The sequence below is a fragment of the Equus caballus genome, chromosome 28, assembly GCF_041296265.1.
Source record: "Equus caballus isolate H_3958 breed thoroughbred chromosome 28, TB-T2T, whole genome shotgun sequence".
In the NCBI taxonomy this organism is placed as follows: domain Eukaryota; kingdom Metazoa; phylum Chordata; class Mammalia; order Perissodactyla; family Equidae; genus Equus; species Equus caballus.
The window spans coordinates 18,201,644-18,215,504 of NC_091711.1; the positions used below are offsets into that span (position 1 = coordinate 18,201,644).

At 34.3% G+C, this 13,861-nt stretch overlaps 1 protein-coding gene across 11 annotated transcripts in view; it reads right to left on the bottom strand.

Moving 5' to 3' along the window:
* Window positions 1-13,861, bottom strand: part of MGAT4C (MGAT4 family member C) — a 693,471-nt gene that overhangs the window by 66,746 nt on the left and 612,864 nt on the right. The window lies entirely within an intron of this gene.

The following is a 13,861-nucleotide window of genomic DNA, read 5'->3' on the forward strand; positions in this document are numbered from 1 at the left end:
ACTGAACCTGGAAGTACCACTGAGGACCCCACAGCCTTGACTGTCAGTTCTTCCAGACTTATGGACTCCCAGCATATCATCTGTAACTATTGATAAATTAGTCTCTTCATCCAAATTTATATCATTTATTTTTTTGTCTTCTATGACTTAAAGCTTTCAAATTAATACAGAATATTACTAGCTATTGTGAGTATCTTTGTCTTATTCTTAATTTTACTTAATTTAAAATTTAAAATTTAAAATTTAAATTTTAGCCATTTCGTGCAATGTTTGCTGATGACTCCTAATGAATACTCTTGATCATGTTAAAAGAAATTTGAGGGCTGGCCGGTGGCACAGCGGTTAAGTACGCACTTTTCGCTTCCATGGCCCGGGGTTTGCTGGTTCAGATCCTGGGTGCAGACATGGCACTGCTTGTCAAAGCCATGCTGTGGCAGGTGTCCCACATATAAAATAGAGGAAGATGGGCATGGATGTTAGCTCAGGGCCAATCTTCCTCAGCAAAAAGAGGAGGATTGGCGGCAGATGTTAGCTCGGGGTAATCTTCCTCAAAAAAAAAAAGAGAAGTTTGAAACTAACATGTATAAACCACAGTTTAGCCATCTTCAGGGAAAAGAGAAAAAAAAGGTTACAATTTGTAAATTGTAAGTTTCAGCACACAGTTCTCAAACAGAAAGCCTTATATAAGTATCAAATTATTTAACATGATGCAAAATATATTTAGACTTCCTCTTTTGTATAGTCTGAGGAAGTGTTGAAAAAATTCTGGAAATGCTTTTTCTTGTTTTATTGCATTTTCATCCAAAACAGTATCCTCTAGTGTCTTTATATTTTTAATACATTGAAGTTTTATTTGTATCCAACTTCTGTGTGTGCTCTATAGGCATAGCACAATAACAAGTACACACAGCTATAGATTTAAACTATGTGTGGGATCAATCAAAGATGGTGTGTGCACATGTCTGTGTTAGATTGAGTTTATTGGTTTCTTTTTAATTAAAATCTTTGATATCTTTCCCCACCTTCCATTGAATGGTCAGTTCTCAGGAAAATGTTTTTACTTTTAAATTTTTATTATTTTATTTTATTATTATTATTATTTTTGAGGAAGATTAGCCCTGAGCTAACTACTGCCAATCCTCCTCTTTTCTCTGAGGAAGGCTGGCCATGAGCTAACATCCATGCCCCTCTTCCTCTACTTTGTATGTGGGATGCCTGCCACAGCATGGCTTGCCAAGTGGTGTCGTGTCCACACCAGGGATCCAACTGGCGAACCCCGGGTCGGCGAGACGCAGAACGTGCGCACTTAATTGCTGCGCCACTGGGCCAGCCCCTAGGAAAATGTTTTTAAAATCCTATTTCTAGGGAAAATGTTTGTTGATTTAACAGTTTTTCTGTGTATTTCCTAAGTGTTTTGTTTTGTGCATTTCTTGCCCTGCTAATCATTTTGGTGGATTGCACTATTTAACATTAAAATTATCTATCTTTTTATTGTTTAAGTTGCTGTCTTCGAATACCATCATATCTAATTTAAAATTAGCTGCGACTTAATTGTTTATCACTTAATTTTATATCACTTTTTGCCGTTTCACTTTAGATATGTTTCTCCTGTGCAACTTTTACTGAATTTGTATTTATTTTTCAAATCTGAGAGTCTTTATCACTGAAAGTCATATTATTCATTGTTTTTCATAAGTGATACGTTTGATCTCATTCCTTTGATAACATTATTTTCTCTCATATTTAAAATGTACTATGAATTTACTGTTTACTTTTTTTCCTTAGGAAAATACTGATTGATCAAGTTTTCTGAAGTATTATTTATCTTTACAAATATTACTGCCCACAACCACAATATTATCATCTATTTGGGATTAATCAAAATTTTGACTGTATTCACTAATCGTCACTAATTTTCATACACAATGTCTTCCACCTTGAGATATTCTCTCTTATTTAATTTTCATTTGAGTGGAGCAGATCTTCGAGTAATTAGCACGTAGAAGGCTCGTGAGTGATGTACTGTCTGAATTCTTGTACATCATCCTGTGCCTGCTCTTAGCCCACAAATATAAATGAGATCTCGGCTGGGTGTAGATTCTAGTTTTGCAGTACTTTCTTCTCAAATATCTGTAAATATTCTTCACTCTTTTCTAGAATCTAATACTACGATGAGAATTCTAATACCAGTACTTTTTTTTCCCCTGGAGGAAAAGGTTTATTTCAAGGCTGGTAAGTCCTTGGTGATCGTCTAGATCTTTACACAACGAGGATTTAGAGTCTTTCTTAAAAACCCAAAGCCACAAATGTGTTTGGACTCTTCTCCCCGATCCACTAGTTAGATCATACCTAAACTTACTTTTTGAGAAGATGGCAGGAGAAGGAATAATTAGCAGATGCTTGGGCTGCCTTCTTAAATTCTTCCTAAAGTAGGTTTTTCTAACCATAGTGGCCAGAAATGATTGTTTAATTTACCATTGGAGAACAAAAATTCAGAGGAAAACACATCTCGATTGTTTACTTGTTGCAATGATTTATCTAAAAAGTTAAATACGTATCCCCTCCTTTCCTCTTTCCTATAGAATGTCACATTATTATTATTATTATTAAAACAAACAATAAAGATATCAAAAACCAAAAGGAAAGAATTTAAAATAAGTTGAAATGCCTAGATCAGGGACTATTCTAATTCTTGGTGCTTAAATAAGAATATTTTATAAGAAAAAAAGTCTTGTCTCAGATGTTTTTAAAAAAGAGATATAGTAGAAAGGAAAGCACAAAAGCAATAGCCTTGAATAACAGCTACTTCCCAAGAATTGAATAAATGAAGCAGAAACACAAAACGTCAATGTGTAATTGTCGAAATTTCTTAACATGAATATAGTGATGGGTTGTTAACCATTTTCCCCTGACTGGTTCCAGATTTTAATTTTACTATGAGAATCCCCAGGAGACTGTTTTATGTGAAGCATTAATGCATTTTCATATCCCTAGCCAAATGCACAAGAAAGCAGAGCATAAAATGGCTAATCAGACAGGAGAAATTCAAGTATAAATGACAGTATCTAGAGACTAGCAGACCTTGTCCTGAAATGGCTGAAAGTCTAATGCAAATAATAAACAGCAACTCAAAGAAATATGAGAGCTTGAAACTCATAGCTTTACAATTCCTTTCTGATTTTATATGATTCCACTGAAAAGCAGCCTAAATATAGAATTGCAGAAGAAAATAAAATGATGTTCCTTGACTCAAAGGCATGTTTTTGTGTATTACTTAACTCGGTGGAGAGCCATTGAAGTGTATCATACTATCTCTATGCTACCACAGAAGTTTCACATAACTTGCAAGTGCCTGTCTCTGGCATCCACCAGACACTCAAAGTATGAGATGGAAGATAGCCATCCCTTTACCTAACAGCTCCCTAGAGAGGATCCCTAAGGCACAAACGCGTGCTCACTGGTATCACACGAAGAACTAGTAATTGTCTTTTCTTTTCATTTTAACTCCATCCACTGTAGCGAGAAGTAAGTATAGTTTTTCTTGTAGCCCTACAATAACCCTTGGCACTCTAGGCTTTTCTGATATATGACAGGATGAAAATACCTACAAAAGTGAAAAGGACCTTTGACTTTTTCATTGAAGATCATAATTCTCTCAAATAACTACACAACCATCTGATGCTCACATAAAAATCAGTGATTACTAGGTTAAAAATCAGTAGGTTACGAAGAAGAACTTAAAAATTGCCTTTTGATCTGCAAAAGCAAACATCACGTTATTGCACAATCCACTATCAACCTGTTTGGTTAGGTGATAATACTCATACAGCTTGGAAGCAGCTGAAAAAAGGATGGCAATAGTTGTCATTACCATATTATTTCATTTATATGAAAAGTGAGACCCAGTGAGTTTATGTGGTTTGGTTTCCCAAGATCATTATTATCAAAAGTACTGAAAAAAGGGGGGCTGGCCGGGTGGCATAGTGGTTGGGTGCATGCACTCCACTTCAGCAGCCCCGGGTTCATCAGTTCAGATCCCGGGCACAGACCTATGCACTGCTTATCAAGCCATGCTGTGGCAGGCATCCCACGTATAAAATAGAGGGAGATGAGTGTAGATGTTAGCTCAGGGCCACTCTTCCTCAGCAAAACGAGGAGGATTGGCAGCAGATGTTAGCTCAGGGCTAATGTTCCTCAAAAGAAAAACACTAAAAAAGTATGCAAAAATGTTATATTCTTGACATTGGGGATTTCTATATGTAGAACATGGGCACCCTAGGGAAGTTTTAGCACTAATTCATATAGATTCATTTTAACTAAGTTCTCAGTTAATTCTGTTTTTCATTTATTTTGGAGTTCCAAGAGGACTTTCCATCTTAACCTTAACCATTTTTCTCAAGGTTCTAGATCCATCTTCTCTTTACCATTATATTTAGTTTAAGTGAATCTTAAGTGCCTGCATTATATAGATATCGAAAGGACTGTGACAGGTACACATCATCTAGGAGGCATATGATTGTTCCTTTAACTCAACATTTAAAACGATCCTTCCTATTCCCTCTAAACCTCATCAAACCTTTGTCTCCATCTATGCTCTCATCTACCATCTACTGTCAGAGGAAAATGTGGATCCCTTCTTTCAAAGCTAACCCTGAGCTCTTTCGTACTCTCGTTCAAAACTTCACTTTTCCTATTATTAAATCTCTTCTTTTAAATTTTATCAGCATGTCCCTTTCTGCTGACTCTTTACATTCTGTCATAGCATAACTAAAGTTCTCATATTTTTCAAGTCTTATTTTGACTTTCTTGATTCTGCATAAGCAATACCTTCTCTCTTCACCAAGCATGCTATTTAATCCTTTGATTATGTTTCCGCAATCCTTCTTTTATGAGCGACTCCCGGTGTTTCTAATAGATAATACTTTCTCAATGCCCATTTTTCTGTATCTCTCTAATGCATTTGGTAGAATTGACCACATAGAAAATACAAAGATCTCTTTAAAATTCTCATTGCTTCTCATTAATTATTTATTCAGAATTTATTATATGAAATCACTTTGCTATAAATTAGACACAGCCCTTAATAGCAAGGGATTACAGTGTGTGGGGAATACTCAAGAAAGGGCATTGTACATATTATAGTGTAAATAATTCTTAGTTTAAGGGACTGTATTGAATACAAATCTCCAGTAGCAATGAATCCTCTTGAATACCATCTGCCTCCTAAATTTACTCCTCCTACAATTTCCAGAGTGCTACTCTCTTCTTCACACTCTTATTATTTTACCTCTTTCTAATTTATTTCACTAACTTTCCTCCATCTGTCACTTCATTTTGGCTAGGGAAAGGTTCTGGATCTTGTCCTTTCCCCTGCTGTCTTTACACTGTCTGTGTTGCTTATCTATACGTTGCATCAACTAGCATCTAGAAGTTGATGATTTCTATATCTCTATTTATTATCTATCTATATCTCTATCATCATCTCACACAGGACATATTTTCAACTCTGTTAAGATATACTACAATATATCCCAAATTGGACTTGATCCTATCTAAAATGAGACGTATTTTTTTCAAGTTCACTACCACTAACTTTGTAAGTCTCCCATAATTCGTTACCTGAAGTAATATGATATTTATTTTTAAGTTTAACGTTAAGTATTTCGATAGGTGGTACATTCACATGATTCAAAATTCAAAGAGTACAAAATGGTATATCAGGAAAAATTTTCCTTCATTACCTGTCTGCTAGCTACCTAATTTCTCTCTAAGACAGTAGCACTCTTATTTCTAAATTATTCCATCCTTATAGGAGCAAATAAGTATAGACTCATTCTTTTTTCCTTCCTTTTATTTTAACAAAATAGTAGAATGCTATACACATTTTTGTGCCATTTTTCTTTCATTCAGTGCATCCAGGAGATTATTTTATATCACTCCACAAAGGAGTTTCTTCACGGTTTTTTGAAGCCCTATCACTCCTTTGTATGGATGCATCACATTTCATTTAACCAGTAACCTATTGATGGACACTTAGATGAAGCAGAATCTTTTACTATTATAATGTCACAACAAATAATCCTTCATATATGATCTCTTTAAATATGTCTAACAGGTACACTTTTAGAATAGAATTGCCCGATCAAAGAATATTTGTAGCTGCAATTTGTGTAGAAAATGCCAAATTGCCTTCCCTGGAGATTTTTCCAATCTAAAATTACATCTGCAGTGACTGAGAGTACCCTGCTTGCTCACATCCCATTGATAGACCATGAGAGCAAGCTTTTCCATAGTTGACAATCTGAGTCACAAAATGTTATTGCAGAGAGGTCTTTAATTTAACAAGCAGTAACTTTCTAATTGATCTCTTATCACTCTCTCTCTGGCAATTCTTTCTTAAACATTTCTGATTCTACTCTTGTCTACATACATATGGAAGTCCAAACTGGCATATAAAACACTTCCAAATTTGGCCGTCGAATTCCTTGCTGGTTTGATCACTTGTGTTTACCCTCCGTGAATATTGCAGCCCCAGCCTCCTCCAAACTTACCATGCCTTTCCATGAATTTATAAATTTGCGTTTTTGTTTCTCTTTCCATGAAATGCCCTATCAATTCCTTTTATTGACCTGGGAAATATCTGCTTCTGCTGTCTGAATCGACTGTCTCCTCCTTAAATGTAGTCTTCTTGAATTCTTTAGGCCAAGTTAGTTCTTTGTATTTCTGTGCTGCTTTAATATGCCGGGAATTTTACATTTCTTGCATACTTTTGTAATTATCACCTTACTCTTATGCTTAACTCACAGATATTGAAGTTTCATTTGTGTTCAACATATTTATTAATTTCAAATTGCAGGGTATTGCCTACGTTAAAGAAATTGTGTAAAAAATGTTCATTGAAGAGAATGAGAAAGGGGAAAACATGTAAATTGTTGGTATAGATGAGAGTTCAATTAAATAATGTCTGAATGGTGAAAGGACAAATGAATTGTGCAATGTGATATATGTACAAAATCAAGGGAGAAAACATGAAGTTGTAAAACTCCACTGGGTAAGAGAATCTTGAATATTGGCCAACAAAAAGAACTGTAATGTCAGCATATCATGCTTTTTGTCTCAAGCAATTGACAGAGATGAACAGTACATAAATTATTTTTAAATGCTCTTAAATGGATGGAGGGGAAGTTAATATGCCGCATAATTATTCTCAATTGAAAGTAAATAAGCTTGACAATAACTGTGTTGCATCTCTGTAAATACCAAGTATATGTTTTACCAATATTGGTAAATGTGAATCTGTACAAAAATACACACACAAATATGTAGGTGTTATACACTGCTGAGCATTTTAAATACTACTTTTAGAAATAAAAACTATAAAATACATAATATCTTTGAAATTAAGCTATTTACTCAATGCGTTGGCAGGTATTACAATAGTTTTTATTCCAAAAACTAGGATTATTACACAGCTGCCTGCTCTGCTGAATTTTCTAATGATAACATTTTCTTGAATGTGACTTTTATAATTCTTTCTCCTTTCCCTTCTCTCTTTTGAGTATGAGACCTTGGATTTGTTGTTGTTTATTTGGTAAAATATTCTGCACTCTGCTCCTCTGAAGAATGACAGGGATTTGTTCTCATAAAGGCACAATTAGCTCGCTGCATCCCTTTAAGTTTCCTTGCACATTAAGCCATTGATGAAAGGATTAGTGAATCAATCCTTTTCCCGGGCAGACACAAGAGGAGAAGCGCAAGGCACTTGCTTGCTGCCACAGCACTTCCTCAGAAAGAATTGTGGTGAAAGAGAATGGTAGCTACATCTCCAGTATCCATTCTCCCCTTTTCCCTTAGTTTCAGAATTCCACTTTGAAAAAGTAGCGGATATGTGCTCAGATTTAAGAACAATGCATTTCCTAGATTTACATACTGATGGACATGACACTTGTTGAAGTTCTGACCAATGAGATTAAGTGGAAGTTGAGTACCATTCTGGGAAAAGTTCTTTAAAGAGACTTAATCGCTGGCATATGCTCTTTTAGTAATGAAATGATGGCTTGAGTTCCAGCAGAAATCTTGAGAGGGTGAGGACAAATGTTCTACTTTAAAGAGGCAGGAATAAAATGCTAGCCTTTTGTGCGTGTACTCCTACAGATATTTAAAATCACTTGAAACAGTTTCCTCTGGTGTGGTTCTGAATATACATTTAGGTTCATTTTACTTTTCATTTGGAGAGAATGCTTTTTCATTGCTTTTTATAATAACGTACGATACTTACCTGGTTTCAAAGTCTTAGCTCCTATTCTAATCCTTTAAACCTATTTCCTCTTATTGGTAACTCATTTTAGAATTTTATGCATAAGCAAACACGTTATTTAGAAGTGGTTGTATTTTGTTCCAGATGTTACCTGTATACAATGTTTTTATGAATACATTTAGCTTTTTCTTTGTTTTTTTTGGAGGGAGGAGACTATTTTCTGTTTCTTCCCTGCTTATGAGCTCTCTCTCTTTTTCCTGCTTCTCTCTCTCTATACCATCTAATTTGAAGTAATCTCCTACTCCTAGCTAATTTCTGTAAGTTAAGCATTAAGCTTTTTCTACTTTTCTTACATCATCTCATGATTTGATTTTTTTTTTGGTGAAGAAGATTAGCCCTGAGTTAACATCTGTTGCTAATCTCCCTCTTTTTGCTTGAGGAAGATTGCCCCTGAGCTAACATGTGTGCTAATCTTCTTCTATTTTGAATGCGGGACGCTGCCGTAGCATGGCTTGATGAGCACTGGGTGTGTCCACATCTGCCCTGGATCTGAACCTGCAAACCCTGTGCCATCGAAGGAGAGCTCATGAACTTAACCACTATGCCACTGGACCAGTCCCGTCTCTCGTGATTTCTGATAGTTGATTATCTTAAGTATGTTATTCCATTGTCTCTGGCAAAAAATGTTGCCGTCAAATATCTGATAACAAACTGTTTCCCTTATAAGTAGCTTGGTTGTTTTGCCTGGGCGCCCTTTAAATAATTTTTTTTTTCTTTAAAGCTCAATAGTTTTACTAGAACAGGTCTCATTTCTGGCTATGATGGGTTAATTTTCCTGTGTGTGGTAGGACTTAATATATAGTTTCTTATATCAAAAAATTTAAAAATTTATATTTTTTGTATTTATTCTGCTCCATTTGTTTTTGGTTTTTTTCTGGATCTTTTATTCTTTGCTTATCTTTTATATATGTTACTTCCTCTAGACTTTCTTTCTTTCCTTTCTTTTTTTTCCCCTTTCTTGTTAACTTATTTAACATAAAAAAATCACTTTCCACCTTCGATCTTAATTGTCTCTTGTTTTATCTCATTCTGTGTTTCATCCAGTTTTGTCTCCATTTGTGAAATTTTTTCTTTTATTGGGAACGTTTTACTTCTCAAATCTTTTTTCTCTGATTAAGTTATGACTGAGTTTTTACAATTCTGATTTATGTTGTTCTTTTATGCTCTATATTATTTTCTTTAAAATTGAGCTCATTTGAAAAGTATGGTTTTCTGCTGCTGTTGGGATGTTATTTCATTCCCTGTTCTATTCTCATGAAACACCATAAGGAATTCGACTAAGATAGAGTCCTAGTACTTCACTTTGTCAGTAGAGTGAATTTTTCTACCTAAAGCCCAAGTCATGTCTTTATGGTTGGTTCTCAACACCCACAGTCGTGTCCCTGGAGTACTGGTTTGTCTGCCTTCCCAGGCTCTTTATTCATCTTTGTAATATCTTGTCCTAGTTCACTTTTGCCACTTTTCCAATTCTATACTAACCTTCAGAATCATATGTCCATATACTGGCCCTTACAAAACCAAACCTTGGGCTTTGTTCCAAGTTCAAGTATATTAGATTATCTCAAGTTGACATTTGGCCTTAGAATTTCATAGTCTAAATTGTTTTGCCACCAAATAGATCCTGATTCAAACAGTCCCTTGCTGTATATATATAGTGTTGCAGTTTATGATATGGATCTTTAACTGAAAAGTTGTATTGAAAACATCATGTATAGGAGGAAAGTGGTAAGGAGAAGTAGAGCATATGTAAGTTTTATAGAAATTAATTTGGCTTGAATTGATCATTTGTTTGCCAGAACATCTTCACATTGACTTTAGAATATTAATGCAATTGACATCATAGCTACAATATTGGATACTAACACAATATGTGTATTTAGTTTTCCACTGCCTTCTAGATCTTACTCTTTTCAATACCGCAGTGCACAGAATCTTACCATATTTTCAGTTTGTTTAATATAAATAGTTGCGACATGAAGATATTGCATTTGCATATTTTTGGGAAGATCTCCATAGAAATGCATACTAAAAATTATAATAAGAATAAAGAGTATATGTCTTTGACACTTTACTTGTCGTGGATCCAGACATTTTATTATATTTCCGTATTTAACTCATCAGAGATATTTAGTACTTAATAAGGTATGAAACTAGGTAGGTGTATTTAAGTACCTTTAATTCACTTAAAATTAGCCTATTATTTTCATTATTAAACGTAGTTTCATGAGAAGTTTTGTTCAAACTAGTTTCTACAACAATGGAAAACCTTAAGCACCTATTAAGTAGGAAATATTCTCTACCTCAAAGTGTTTGCAGTATATGCCATTAGTACATCTCCCCCTGAAAAGATCTTTTTGCTTTTCAACCAGCTAATGTTTCATTTCCAAGCTAATTCTAGTTAGAATTTTAGTAAAATAGAGGGCACCACGCTGTCATTTGACACTTATACTAATGGAAGAAACACCTGCCTGAATTACATTTAGATTCAGTTAATAGACTTGTTTCCTATACTTTCAAATGACACTGTTTGGGAAATCATTTCCTAGGAGAAGCATATTCTGTACTTAAGTTATATTGTATGTAATATAGAAACTGTAATTTACCTTGTCTACTAAGAGATGAAAATCTGATGAAAAAGTTCAAATGTTTTTACTTTATCTTCCTCCTTCTCCATGGCCTTGCATCACTTTTTCCTTTTCTAAATTTTAATACTGGGACGTGATTATCATAGTTTTGTATTTTCAAAGTAATTTACTATTTTGTTCCTTCCTTGCTATCAATGATGAAATTGTCCAAAATGCTTTGAACACATGCTATGAGAAAAGTTTTGATGCGACTTCCTGGAAGTTTACATTAAGTTGGAACCACTGAGGCATGTGTGATTGAGCATCCATGGGAAGGTTCTGGCACAGTCATATGTTGTCTCCAGCCCGTGCATAGTTTCAGTTAGGTTTGCCTCGCCATCGCGGTGTGTGAATGGCTGGAAGGCAGAGACCATGTTAGATGCATTTTGTAATCCCACTGTTGCTGTGACAGTTTTAGGTGACATTTAAAGTACTCAGTCCTCCTTCACTTCTCCCTGATCACTAATCTCTCCACAGCGAATCCTGCTAATACGTTTCCTATACATATGCAAACATAGATCTTATAAAAGAGAAATGAGATATATATATATTTCTAAACACACACATATGTAGATATATTTATTGATATAACTTTTTGCTGTTTTTAACCTTATACATTTCATTTACTATTCCGAACAGCAAATTATTTCACATAATGTTTATGTGAATTGTACTCATATACTAGGGGATTAATTTTATTTTTTCGAAGTAAATAGCAATTTTCTATAATCTATACCTTACTTATCTTTTTATAGAAATATAATGCATATCTATGCTACAAAAACTCAAATGCTAAAATATTGTACTCAATGACTGAAAACTTTCCTTCTCACTTAAATGCATTTATAGAATAGTCCAGCATTTATTGAAATTCTACCTCTTTTTAACAAATTATATTATACCTTATATGAGTGTTTATATCTGCATTCTCTAAACGTTTAAATCTTTTTTCTATACCTGTGCCAATAACCTATTTATTAATTAGATGGTATAAAGATATTTTTATAGTTTGTGCTTACAGAAAATTTATGCAAATTGCCAAGTTCCACAAGAAAATGATGCCTTGCTATCTTGAGATCGTTTTATGTCTGTCAATAAAGATTGACATTGTTATTTTTATTTTTTTTTTAATATAGGGCTTGCACCTTTATTTTGAAGCTTATTCTTAACTATTTCATGGTTTGGCTGAATCTCATGGGTGTTTTTATTTGAAGCTTTTTGTCATTCATTAATAAAGAGTTTGTTACCTTGGGTTTTACATTCTTCTATCTAAACTAAGATTTTATTTAGAAGAGAATTTCCCTTTGAATTTTTTCAGTGTATACATTTTTTGGGTTTTTTTAATAGCATCAACTTCTGATTTTTTTTTTTAGTTTTTGCCAGAAAATATGAAAGGCATGGTTTCTGCTCTTCAGGGTATGTTGCAATTATCTTGTGGCCTGATACATGGTCAATTTTTATGAATATTTCATCATATGTATATATTTCTTTCTTTCTTCCTTTTTTTTTTCCTTTTTGGTGAGGAAGGTTGGCCCTGAGCTAACATCTGTGCCCATCTTCCTCTATTTTGTATGCGGGATGCCAGCACAGCATGGTTTCATGAGCAGTGTGTAGGTCTGCGCCCAGGATCTGAACTCGCAAACCCCTAGCCGCCAAAACAGAGCACGTGAACTTAAACACTGTGACACTGGGCTGGACCTGATGTGGTATATTTTTAAAATGTATATTTTCATTAGTTAAATCTTCTCTTTATTCTGTCTTCTTGCTCTGCTGATTTATGTGTTCTTTTTAATTAAAAATGGTTTATCATTTACCACTTTCTCCTTTCATTTTTATTAGTGTTTGCTCTCTACATTCTGAAGCTACATTTTTAAGAGCATACAAGTTCTCTACTACTGTGGCTTTTTGTATTGTACTTTTTATTCTACCAGATTTTATTGTTATGCCTTTTTCTTTTCTCTTTTATTTTTCTTTGGGTTACTTTGTTTCATTCACTTCTCCAGAAAGATAGTGTAAACCAAAATTGTTTTAAATCATAAGATTTCTTATTAAGGGAATTTATCCACATTCACATCTATTACTGTTACAATACGTTGGACTTAGCAATGGCATCTTGTTTTCTATCATTTATTTGCTCTTCTTTGCTGTTTTTTTCTTTCCTAATTTTGCTGGATTGATTGGGGATTTTGAGGTAACATTTCCTTTTACTTGAATAATTTAGAATTTATACAAATAATTTCTATTTTTCTGAGAGTCATCATTAAATTATTAAACATAAAATTTTAAAAATAGATTTTTCACAAACATTCAGTGTTAATCAGTATCTATAGACTATTTCCAAAGAAGACAGGAACCACTCTGCTCCTGAATGCCTGACGCCCATTCCCACATTGAAATCATCTGTAACTTTTATTTTTTTAAATATACTGTCACAACAATTACTTTGACATATACCTATGATTTGCTACTTTGCCCCCCAATAGTCCTTGTATGGAGTGTATATTATTTGTAATTGATAAACTCAAATGTTCATAAATTTGAAGTTTTTTTTTTTTTAAAGATTTTATTTTTTCCTTTTTCTCCCCAAAGCCCCCCGCTACATAGTTGTGTATTCTTCGTTGTGGGTTCTTCTAGTTGTGGCATGTGGGACGCTGCCTCAGCGTGGTCTGATGAGCAGTGCCATGTCCGCGCCCAGGATTCGAACTAACGAAACACTGGGCCACCTGCAGCGGAGCGCGCGAACTTAACCACTCGGCCACGGGGCCAGCCCCTAAATTTGAAGTTTTTTATAACTAGATTTATTTTTTATCTTCAGGCACTGATTCTAAGCAAGGTGAGAAACAATCTAGTCACTTCCAGGCAAACTTGGTCAAATAAAATTTTGAAATTTTTTCTACTTCTTTCTTTCCCAACTTAAATA